This window comes from Bufo bufo, chromosome 7, assembly GCF_905171765.1.
Source record: "Bufo bufo chromosome 7, aBufBuf1.1, whole genome shotgun sequence".
NCBI lineage: Eukaryota > Metazoa > Chordata > Amphibia > Anura > Bufonidae > Bufo > Bufo bufo.
The window spans coordinates 156,340,713-156,353,672 of NC_053395.1; the positions used below are offsets into that span (position 1 = coordinate 156,340,713).

General features: G+C 41.6%; 1 protein-coding gene across 8 annotated transcripts in view; it reads left to right on the plus strand.

Moving 5' to 3' along the window:
- The window catches only part of MAP2 (microtubule associated protein 2), a 258,280-nt gene that overhangs the window by 109,173 nt on the left and 136,147 nt on the right, over positions 1–12,960 (plus strand). For 7 of the 8 annotated variants that reach the window (XM_040441562.1, XM_040441559.1, XM_040441560.1 and 4 more), the window contains one exon: positions 12,192–12,254. The exons of the other annotated variant lie outside the window; for it this stretch is intronic. The gene's annotated coding sequence lies outside the window, so the exon portion shown is untranslated. The remainder of the gene's footprint in view (positions 1–12,191; positions 12,255–12,960) is intronic. 8 annotated transcript variants of the gene reach the window in all.

Consider the following 12,960-nt stretch of genomic DNA (forward strand, 5'->3'; position numbering starts at 1 on the left):
GCAGGACTTAAATTAACAAATGCAACATAACTAAAGATTGTATATCAACTGAAGACTTGGTTTGAACTAAATGGGTCTTTCCCATATTTAGAAAGGAATATAATATTCTGAATTCGGAACACATACAGTACATGTACAAATTTGCATTTCTAGATGTTTGGAAGCCACCACAGTGTTGGATGGAGTAGGACTTTATTGCCTCTTTAAGGACATTACATACTTTTGAGTATAGTATAGCATTTGGTTTAAACACCATAGATCTTCGTCTAAGTCTACATTCCTGTGACCCGATTCTTATAATTAATCATTAAACCAGGCATGAAAATGCTGCAGCTCTCCAGCTGTTGTGCAATTATTAGAAGTACATACACAACCTGTTAGCCGGCATATGTGAAGCTGCAAGCTATATTTGTGTATAGTAAAAACTATGTATATCATAAAACAATGGACCCCTTGTCACTATATTTCTACCTCCAGGACTTTTTTCGGTATCAGTGCTTTAAATGTTTCTGCTATTATTCTTATTCCAGTTACAGGGGTGCACCAACAATGAGGCGAGGTGAGGCGATTGCCTCAGGCAGCACCAGGTAGGGGCAAGAGGGGGGCAGCGAAAGGGCCATGGGCAATAAGCTCTTCCATTGTGGAAACACTCACCTCTACATAATCAACTGCACCACTGTACTCAGGACAGCAATACAGTTAAATGCCGCGACAGGGCACAGTAGCGATGTCCCTTGACCCACCGTTTCCTCTAATAGGCTTTAGTCCTAGTTCCTGTAGCCTATCAGAGGCCGTTGTCATCATTATCACGCTGCCTGAGTCAGGCTGCATAGAGCTCAGGGCACAGACTAGAAGAGGTCTGTGTCTTGCACTGCATTACTGACAGCAGAAGTATTTGAGTTTATTATTTTTATTTGGCAGCATGCTGTTGGGCCACAATGGGGGTCATTATTTTGTAACTGGAGAAAGCACTATGGGGAAATTGTGGGGCAATAATGGGGTGGGGGTCATTATTTTGTAACTGGAGAAATCATTATAGGGACATTGCGGCTATAAAATGGAGCATTTTTGTGCTGGCACACATTATAAGGAGGCCACTATGGGGATATCCGTTCTACTGGGGACACTAAAAGTTTTTTTACGTTATGAACTACCTGCCGGATTCCTCTGCCGCAAGTGTGAAAGTACCCTTAAACTCACCTGCACCAGAGCGTTCCAGATCCTTATCCTCTGCCTCTGGTCCCTTCAGGACCAGAAGTGTGAAATGCTATCTACCCACACATCTACCCACTGGCCAATCAACTGCCTCAGCAGTGATATGTCCAAGCATTGCACGTGACTGCTGCCACCACATTGATTGGCCAGCAGTGGTGGTGTGCGTGTAGATGGCATTTCACACTTCTGGTTCTGCAGGAGCTGGAGGCAGTGGATAAGGGAGTTCGCAGCTGAAACCTTCTGGTGATAGGCGAGTCTTTTTTTAACCCATGCACCTTACCTGGTCACTGGGCAATAAAAGTTCATATTCTCACTACTCCCAATAATAAATTCTCCACAAAGGTATGTTTGTACTGCCTTCCCCAGTCCCTACCCAGGGCTGTCAGCAGTTTAGCATGGTGAAAACTGCTGACAGACTTCCTTTAAGTAAATAATAACTGAATGTGTTTGTGCTTCAGTTTCTAAAACAGCAGAGAAGAATTCTAGACCTTGTAGCTGCAGTTCCAGCTGTATTGTTGATTGATTGTCATTGAATGGGTTCTGGAATTCAATAAAAAATGTAGATGTATCTTCAATATATAATTGTCTGTAGCCAAATCAAATGAAGAGGGAGTATGAAAACACAGAGTTATGTAGACTAGTCTAATTAGTAACATTATAGAAGCAGTTATGAGAAGAGGTGCAGATGGAGAAACTATTGGAAGATGGTGTAGGTGCAGCCTCTCCGCTCACTAATGGGGCCAGACTTGAAAGAGGATTATATAACAACATTTTTGTACATTGCTAGAAGCTGGGATGGGGGAAACTCACCATCTCAGCTGTATCTTTGATCATAGTGCTAGCACTAGAGATTTCTTTGGAGTGTTTAAATCCTATGTGTGGGTTGCACTGAGGGGGATAAAAGTTTCACCAATGTTTTCTTTGTGGTTAACACTTTCTTCTTAGACCTATATTTTAGGTATCAGATTTTTCTGCATCCATTTGTAGGTAGAGGAAACACATAGTTAAAACTCGAAACGTAGTCACAATAAAACCATGAAAAACCACAGACTGTCAGACCAAGCTGACATGATGTGTGGGTGTTTCACAGAGGGAGCCAAGCATGGCAGGGCGGGGAGGGGAAGCCTAACACTATGACTCTGAAGGTATCACGGCTGAAAAGTTACATTCTTGTTAGGACAAAGGAAAGATCCAGTTCATGAATAGATATAGGCACCTGTGTTATGAAAGATGAAATACTCTGATCCTAAATAATGACCTATTATTCTCATTGTGTCTGCCATTCTAATCTATTGGCTACTTCTATATTTTCTGTTTATTCACTACAATGGTATAAATTGGCCACCATGAGAAGACAAAAAAACACTGCATACAGCATGCAAAATGGAAAATACACAGTGAATATATAGCATTGAATAAAGATCAGAGATGTATCATTGTTTTACTTAGCATAAAGATGTCCCAATTAAAAAAAGGTTTCCTAAGTATATTTTTTTTATTAATCTTTGGTTTTAAAGATACACTGGCCATATGGTCCTCCTTGTGTAGTGCCCTACAGCCAGGGTACTTTAAACTATGGAATTTTGTGGACATTGGCCCCTATTTCTACTACGCAAAGCCATCAACTCATTACATTAGTGCACTTCGAAGGGTTAACTTGCACTATGATTTATGCCATTGTTTACACTTACTGTATATTGATTTATGTTGAACTGTATTTTATATATTTATTGTAATATATCCTGTTCATTTGCACTGTTATTGCACTATATCTTCAGTTCACTATGGAAAGGGTTAATGCACAGCCAGCTAATACTGAGAGACTTTGGGACTTCCTACCTACGCAATGAGAAGTTAGAAATCTTCCACATTTACTTTAAGGGACTATGCAAAGTTTTTCAGGGAAAAAACAGACACACTGTCTTTTTGACTTCTTTAGTTTAGCTCTGCTGTTTACGTATGAACTCTTTTTTACAGTTACATCCAGAAATATTTGGACAGTGACAGAAGTTTTGGCACTTTAGCTGTTCACCAAAACATATTCAAGGTTTAGTTATATGGGCTTAAAGTGCAGACTCTCAGCTTTAATTTGAAGGTATTCACATCCTAATTGGAGGAAGGGTATGTAGCTGCCTCTTTTTCAAGGGACCAATGGTAGTTGGATAGGTAAAAGGTCTGGAGCTGATTCCAGGTGTTTTATTTGCATTTGGAAGCTGTTGCTGTGAACCCACAACATACGTTCAAAGGAGCTCTTAATGGAAGTCAAACAGACCATCATTAGGCTGAAAAAAAAAGAAGAAATCCATCAGAGAGAAAGCAGAAATATTAGGAGTGGCCAAATCAACAGTTTTGTAGATTCTGGTTAAAAAAAAAAAAAGATCGCACTCATGAACTCGAGAAAACAAAAAAGGCCTGCACGTTCATGGAAGACAACAGTGGGAGAATCCGTTCCATGGTGAAGAAAAGCCCCTTCACTTCAGGAAGTAGTCTACCATAAAGATAAGACTTTATGAGAGTAAATATAGCGAGTTCCACACAAGACCAGCTTCAGAAATAGAAGCATCTAAAGAAGCCAGTGCAGTTCTGGAACAGAATTCTTTGGACAGATGAAACTAAGGTCAACGTGTACCAGAATGATGGGTAGAAGAAAGTATGGAGAAGGATCGGAAAGGTTCATGATCCAAAGCACACCACATCCTCTGTAAAACAGGGTGGAGGCAGTGTGATGGCATGGGTATGCACGCCTTCCAATGGGACTGGGTCACCAGTGTTTATTGATGATATAACTGACGACACAAGCAGTCGGATGAATTGTGAATTCTGAAGTGAACAGGGATATACTTTCTGCTCAGATTCAACCAAATACAGCAACGTTGATTGGATTGCACTTCACAGTACAGATGGACAATGACAAAAAACATACTGCGAAAGCAGCCCTGGAGTTTTTTAAGGCAAGAAATTTAATATTCTACAACAGCCAAGTCAATCAACAGATCTAAACCCAATCGAGCATGCCTTTTACTTGCTTAAGACAATACTTAAGGCAGAAAGACCCATAAAGAAGCAACAACTGAAGACAGCTGCAGTAAAGCCTGGCAAAGCATCACAAATGATGAAACCCAGCGTTTAGTGACAGTGATGGGTTCCAGACTTCAGACAGTCATCGTCACAGGATTCTCTACAAAGTATTCAAAATGAACATTTTATTTATGGTAATGTTAATTTGTCCAATTACTTTTGAGCCCCTGAAATGGGGAGGCTTTGTAGAAAAATGGTTGCAATCCTAAATGTTTCACAGGATATTTTTGTTCAACCCCTTGAATTAAACCTTGCATCTGAGTTGTTTCATTTCAAATCCAATGTGATGGAATGCAGAGCCCAAATCATAAAGATTGTGTCACTGTTCAAATATTTGTGGACCTAACTGTACGTCTGGAAAAGCTGCTTAGTCATTCCCATAGACTTTACTGAAACACTGTACAAGTCTATGAAAGACTGAAATTGCAATATTGTTTCTGTTTAGGCTGTGATTCTCCATTCCACCCTTCCCACTAGAATTTTCTACAGGGAGTGCAGAATTATTAGGCAAGTTGTATTTTTGAGGATTAATTTTATTATTGAACAACAACCATGTTCTCAATGAACCCAAAAAACTCATTAATATCAAAGCTGAATATTTTTGGAAGTAGTTTTTAGTTTGTTTTTAGTTTTAGCTATTTTAGGGGGATATCTGTGTGTGCAGGTGACTATTACTGTGCATAATTATTAGGCAACTTAACAAAAAACAAATATATACCCATTTCAATTATTTATTTTTACCAGTGAAACCAATATAACATCTCAACATTCACAAATATACATTTCTGACATTCAAAAACAAAACGAAAACAAATCAGTGACCAATATAGCCACCTTTCTTTGCAAGGACACTCAAAAGCCTGCCATCCATGGATTCTGTCAGTGTTTTGATCTGTTCACCATCAACATTGCGTGCAGCAGCAACCACAGCCTCCCAGACACTGTTTAGAGAGGTGTACTGTTTTCCCTCCTTGTAAATCTCACATTTGATGATGGACCACAGGTTCTCAATGGGGTTCAGATCAGGTGAACAAGGAGGCCCTTTCTTGCCAGCCACGCTGTGGAGTACTTGGACGTGTGTGATGGAGCATTGTCCTGCATGAAAATCATGTTTTTCTTGAAGGATGCAGACTTCTTCCTGTACTACTGCTTGAAGAAGGTGTCTTCCAGAAACTGGCAGTAGGACTGGGAGTTGAGCTTGACTCCATCCTCAACCCGAAAAGGCCCCACAAGCTCATCTTTGATGATACCAGCCCAAACCAGTACCCCACCTCCACCTTGCTGGCGTCTGAGTCGGACTGGAGCTCTCTGCCCTTTACCAATCCAGCCACGGGCCCATCCATCTGGCCCATCAAGACTCACTCTCATTTCATCAGTCCATAAAACCTTAGAAAAATCAGTCTTGAGATATTTCTTGGCCCAGTCTTGACGTTTCAGCTTGTGTGTTTTGTTCAGTGGTGGTCGTCTTTCAGCCTTTCTTACCTTGGCCATGTCTCTGAGTATTGCACACCTTGTGCTTTTGGGCACTCCAGTGATGTTGCAGCTCTGAAATATGGCCAAACTGGTGGCAAGTGGCATCTTGGCAGCTGCACGCTTGACTTTTCTCAGTTCATGGGCAGTTATTTTGCGCCTTGGTTTTTCCACACACTTCTTGCGACCCTGTTTACTATTTTGAATGAAACGCTTGATTGTTCGATGATCACGCTTCAGAAGCTTTGCAAATTTAAGAGTGCTGCATCCCTCTGCAAGATATCTCACTATTTTTGACTTTTCTGAGCCTGTCAAGTCCTTCTTTTGACCCCTAATAATTATGCACACCTGATATAGGGTGTTGATGTCATTAGACCACACCCCTTCTCATTACAGAGATGCACATCACCTAATATGCTTAATTGGTAGTAGGCTTTCGAGCCTATACAGCTTGGAGTAAGACAACATGCATAAAGAGGATGATGTGGTCAAAATACTCATTTGCCTAATAATTCTGTACAGGGTGTAGTTCAGTTAGAAAATGTAAATAAGACCCTGGGCCGTCAGACCTTTCGCCAGGTAACAAGCTCTCTAAGAGAGAGAGGAACAGCTAGTTCAAACCTTTCTTTAGCACAGAACCTTCTTCTGCCAGGGAAGAGACTGGAAAAGCCAGCTCAGTGCCTTGCCTGTATTGCTTTACATTTGATTTCCTCTAGTAAAGAAGCACACTGGTGTACTGCAAAACCTGACTCTCCAGACTATTTTCCAATCTCCTGGAGAGCAGCAACAGTGTCCAGGGAACCATCGTAGCGTTGGGACCACCTCAAACCCGCCCACTGCACTTAGACTATGAGCTGCATGGGAAACTAAAGTAAAAGCCAATAGTATTATTTAGTTCAGTGTGCAAAGTGGACAACTGTGCTTTTTTTTTGGTTTACACCAAATTGGAGACAATTTAGATCACGATGCATTTTGCTTTCATTGCCACAAACTCCAATTTTGATGGAAGGTCCATTAGCTTTCTAAATCCCCACTGATGCCCGCAGTCTCTACTTGGTAAGATGTTAAGAGGCATTTCTGAAAGGTAGCACATTTGCTAAAGAAAGTATATTAGCAAACTTTCTCTAAAAGCATTCTTACCTTCTCTGCCAGATTATCAATTCTCCAAGGAGACACTGGTTAATTCAATTATACATTCTACAATCTAATTAGTCTTGATTTTAAAAGGGTTATGCTATTTTACTTAATGTACTGCCACTGTGGGACATAGTTAGTAAATCTCCTACACTCCGCACTGCAGTTGGGGACCTCAGAAGATGTTTAGGTTTCCAGTGATGAAATGTCTAAATCTGGGGAGGGAGACAAGCTAGTGTGAGGCTACAATAGGATGCCCAAATCATGCATACTGGGCAGAGCTGTTCTCCAGTCTTCTCTGTATAGACTGGTGGCAGAGAAGAATCATACATTACATCTCTCAATGCCATCTCTACTGCCAGGACCTTAACAACATTTTTTATTTTAGCTGGGCTCAGTTTATTTCAGTCTCCCTTTGGTGTGGTACAGAGAAGCCTGAGGGGACACTTATGCCACAACTGATCCCATAGTTTTCTATGGGATTGTTCACATTCTTCTGGCGCATCAGTTGTGATGCTGGATGTCTAATAGTGCCGGGCAAAAACACTATGCATGCTGGATTTTTCTGTCCTGCACTATCACGTTATGGATGCTGGACCTGTGCACAACACATCTATCATGTGGCTCCACAAAAAAGCAACTGGTCAGACTTCCTCAGATTTACGATGCTCCAACCTTTCTATAGATGTTGCTCCAAATACCAATAACGAAAAGTGTTACTACTTACTCGCTTTAATTGTGTGATGTCATCAGGGGTCATCTCTTATACTTGTCCTACACTCTCCAAACTGTATGCTGGGATTTTGTTGTGGCAGGTCTGTCTCTCTGCAATGTTTCCCCTCATTACACAGAGAACATTAGCTCCTTGTTCACAGATGGAGAGGCTGTACACAGTTTAAAAGGAAGCCTTCCTCTCCCAGAAATGTCCAGAGTGCATTGGCAGACTGAGATTTAACATCTTCTATGAGAAGGAGTCCTGGCTGTAACAGAATTCTCTCAAAGTAGACCAAAATTCCACCGAACTGGTCCAGATACACTTTTATATAAATGTAAAAGGGTCCAAATGTTATTAAATCCGGTCAGTTTTTGGCATTTTTTTTAGAATTTTGATTGGAAGTTTAAAAAGTTCATTGTTTAAAAAAAATTAATTAAAATGCGTCATCGTGAGTGAGTCCAAGATGGTTAAGAGGATGCCGAATACATGGGTTTGCAGTGAAAATACCAATGTAAGATTGCTCCAAGATGGTATCACACAGCTCCACAGCGTCCGAAATGCAGCCTAAAAGCCCTTAGTGCAGGAGGGTGAAAAAAACGGGGTGACTATTAACAAACAGCTACCAATTAGCACATACTTCATTAGCAAACCACATGCATTCTGGGCTATCAGCCGCATTGCGCCATGGCTCGCCCATGATGTGGTTGTGCATTGGTTGCTACATAGGACACAACTCTTAAAGCCCCCATACACATTAGATCAGCGACATCCTAAAGCACTGGTGGGGCTGGGCAACTATCTAATACGTACAGGAACTTCTCAACTCAATTTTAATTTTAGTGCCTAATTCTTTTATTCTCCTTGGAGATGTCCCCAGAGGCAGCTGCTTTCTCCTCTCTTGCCATTGCAAACACATGCATGCTCAAATGAACCTGGCATGCATGTATGTAGGAGTCGACTAGACTAGTTGTCGTCCGAAATAAGGGGGTCGTTTATCAAACTGGTGTAAAACAGAACTGTCTTAGTTGCCCATAGCAACCAATCACATTCCTCCTTTCATTTTCCAAAGGAACTACCCAAAATGAAAGGTGGAATCTGATTGGTTGCTATGGGTTTGATAAATGACCCCCTAAATGTTTGACCAATAGCTATTGAAGGTCTATGGGCAACTTTAGGTGGGTTGTATTAAGCTGAAATCAAATTAGCAGTGTGTATTAGCTATAACATAAGTTTGACAAGCCTGTGATAACTTACGCAATTGACAGAATATCAAATAATCCAGTTTTTTGTCTTTAAAGGGCCCCTGTCAGCAGATTTGTCCCTATGACACTGGCTGACCTGTTACATGTGCACTTTGTGGCTGAAGGCATCTGTGTTTGTCCCATGTTCATATGTGCCCGCATTGCTGAGAAAAATTATGTTTTATTATATGCAAATCAACCTCTAGGAGCAACGGGGGCGTTACCATTACACCCAGAGGCTCTGCTCTCTCTGCAACTAGCGCTCTCTCTCTCTACTTTGATTGACAGGGCCAGGTAGTGTAAACGTCATTACACCTGTCCTTGTGAATTAAGCTGGAGAGGGCGCAGCAGTTGCAGAGAGAGCAGAGCCTCTAGGTGTAACGGCCTCCTAGAGGCTCATTTGCATATATTAAAACATCATTTTTCTCAGCAATGCAGGCACATATGAACACGGGACCAACACAGATGTCTTCAGCTGTCAAGTGCACATGTAACAGGTCAGCCAGTGTCATAGATATAATTCTGCTGATAGAAGCCCTTTTAATAGCTACAGCATTTTCTTTTACACATAGTTTCATACGCTGTTACATACAGTATAAGAGCGTTCTAAGAAGATAAGGATGAATGCTAGACTACTGCTGAGGACTTGTGCACTAGACATTTCTATATTGTTAAGTGTTTCAATGATTTTTTCTACTCCCTCTATATTACTATTCTAAGCAAACAATCTAAAATCACTAATTACACACAACTTAATCATTGCTGATTGTCTGCTGCACTTCAGCACACTCCCACAACTTCATCTATGAGCGCGGCTAGAGTTTTGGTCCTGAGAATTGCTTTTAGAATACAGGGATATGAAAAGAAAATATTATGGACCGGCAAAGAAACCCAATATTGCACTAATATTCCAAAATGCTGCATAGCTGTCAATCCTCGTGGAAAAATTCCTGATACATTAGGCCACACTATGTTCCTTCCAACATAACCCAGATATGTAATTGCACATACTGTGCCCATATGGAGTATCGAGTATCTCCTACTGTACTCCAAGATCCCTCACAATTACTGTCATTGCTATAAGGGTTGTACAGGTAGCAAACACAACCAACTTTCATGTAATATAGAGGCAAAGAAATCCATTCTAGGGACTAGCTCCCCAACTCCAAGGGTCCTCTTACATGGACTTCTGGACAGTAATCGGGGACGAACTGTTTATACCTGATCTTTGGGCCACAGTACAGCCCCATTTACATGCAGCAATCATCACCTCTGTGTGGAGATGAAGATCACTACGACAAACATTCACCCCCATACAGATTCATGGTTTGTGGGCGACATTTCCCTGTTTACACAAGGCAGTGTTCTGCCCACAATCACAATTTTAGGTGCTGGCTGAAAGATGCAATTATCCGACAAAGGAGCATTTGCTTGCTCGTTGAGTGATCGGCAGGACCTTTACACAGGACAGTTATTGGGAATGAGTGTTTGTTCAAACATTCGTCCCCAATAATTGTCCTGATCCTCGGCCCATGTAAGAGGGCCCTATGCTTAAGCAGTGATTATTGATAAAGGACGAGACAAGATAGATTCTAAAGTCCTGCTACTATTTCAGTAAACTGGCAGTAATATTTACAGGAGTTAGGTAGTCAATGCGCCTATAAAAATCATGGTAGTCGCCTACCTTTTAAGTTTTTCTTTTGAATATCTAATTTTCTGATTGCAGATTTTTTTTATTCTATTTTCTGAACATGATTATGGGGTCGGCCATCTTGTTTGAGCTGTTATTTACAGCATTTAGAAAGAATTTTAAAAATTACTTTATGGCAGACACATGGGCCGTAGACACAAGGGTCAGGAGGGGACCTCATTGACTTCTATGGGAGAGATTTGTAGGCATGCCCTGTGACCTGTGCAGAGGTCATTTTACAAGCAAGGAGTAGATAAGTTTTGACAATCACGTATTGTGAATGGAGAATCCTGTGTTATCTATACACAGGGGTGATATATGCCATTCTACACCTGCCTGTAATGATAAGAAGATAACTGCAGTAAAGTGATCTACTAGAGACCAAGAAGTGTCGCTTAGTATTAGGCCTGCAGTAAAAACTGTGGTCACAAGGGACTGGACACATACAGCAGCAGATGCCATAATGGTGTTAGGATATGGACAAGCGGTCAGGTTTCATGATGAGTCAATTTAAAAATAAGGAGAAGTCATATCTGTTCTTTATAGTTTCTCTCCTTTTATAATCCATTCCAAAGCTGCATTAGGAAAGCTGACCGTGTGACTGTATCCTTAGACTTTCAGGATTGTCAACTTTTCAGCATGTCCCATCTCTATAAAAAAGAGTGGTCCTTAGGTCAATCGTCTCCTTTTCATCCCATGGCTAATCAGTGGTGATCAGCTGATTGACAGGCTGAGCGCCCCTATTGTAGCCTGGTTCAGTAGAACCCATTGTCTTGTGAGTCTGTATTGGTAGAGAAGGTACCAAGATGCCCTGCTCTGGAGGCATGCCTGGCTTGATGCAATTAAAATGCCTGTCAGGTAGTGGATGCTGGAATCTTGTGACAAGCCGCTCTAGATAGACACCAGGGCAGCTTCACGGTGAAAGTGAGCGATGACGTGCCTCTTGTCTGCTCTTCCTTCTAGAACATTCCGGATCTAGAGGCAAGCTTCTTCGGATTCCTAGATTTCCATCATCCTATCTGCTCTGAGATTAACCTTTAATTCACTGACTTTCTGGGGTTTTTTTTCCTCCGCCACCTTGTTTTTTTAGTTTGTTTCCTATTCTTTGTTTCCATCGTCATCCTCTTCCATCTTAACACCTGCTCATTTACCCATCATTCCCCCCTCTCTCTCTTGTTCTTACGTCCCTCCTCCCTTCACCAATATAGGTTTTTCTCCTCTCTCTCCTCCGCGGCTTCTCCTTTTCTCCCCAGCCCCCTCCTCTTTTCCGCCCTCCCTCTCTTCAGTACCACTGCAGGCTTCATAGAGACAGGCTGGTGGCTCACACAGTCCTAGGCAGAAAGCTTGGTGGAAAGGAAGGGAGGGAGGGAATAAAGTGGATCGTAGCCTCTGGATTTCACATAAGGCTATTAACCAGTTCTGCCAGTACCTTCTTCCTAAGCATCAGCTGAATTAAAACAAAGAGCATTATGCTGCAGTGCCAGGGAACAGAAGGTGTGTTAAATCCACATCATTGCTGTCTACTGAGCTTTGCTCAGCACAAGGGAGTGCATCTTCCCAATGCTTTGTACGAAAAAAAAATTAAAATAAAAAAAAAGCCCAAAGCTAACATCTCATCCTCTTGTCCCCCTCTGTTTTATTTCTCCAGTTCCTGCCTGATTCATCCTTTTGTTCCTGCCTCTCAGTCCTGCTTCACCAACCGGATAAAGAGGTATTTATGCCAGTGCTTCACTATATTTCTAGCTTGCAAAATGCTATTGTTGTGCAGTACATGCCGCCAGCTCGACAGTAACTTATTTTTTTGCCAGAATGGGCTATTAGCTGCTTTGCAGCTTCATGGCCCCTTTAAATGCCTTGTAAAAAAAAATATAATAATATGACTGTTTAGACTGCAGTCCTAGGCATTGACATGTTTCGTCTTATTTATTAGCCTGCATCATGTTAACCCTTGCATGTAGCATGGACGGTTCCAGTGTTAACCCTTTCCACGGCAAGCCGCCTTTGTGCCCCGTCAGCAGTCACGGTGTTAACTAATAACGTATTCGCTCGTAATTGACATCTGCTCCGTCACCGGCATTAGACATTTTTTTTGTTTTTTTAAGCGTTTTTGTATTTTCGCTGCATCATCCTTGTATTGCAGGACTCACTTGTACGTGCAGACAGGTCTGGCTGCTGAATCAGCAGCTCGCGCCAGGCCTTTAGCTATCTATACGTGCCATGTAGTATCCATATGTGCAATATACCGTATGCGCTTCTCCGGATTATTAACCTAGCGTGAATAACCTCATTAACAGTTTGCATTTGACGACCTATAGATTGTGTGGAGGTCCTTTTATACGGAGTTCGTCTTGGATGCTGGTGGTATTCATGATTATAAATGGGGGGGGGGGGGTGCACTAGAATAGTAAACCTCAATA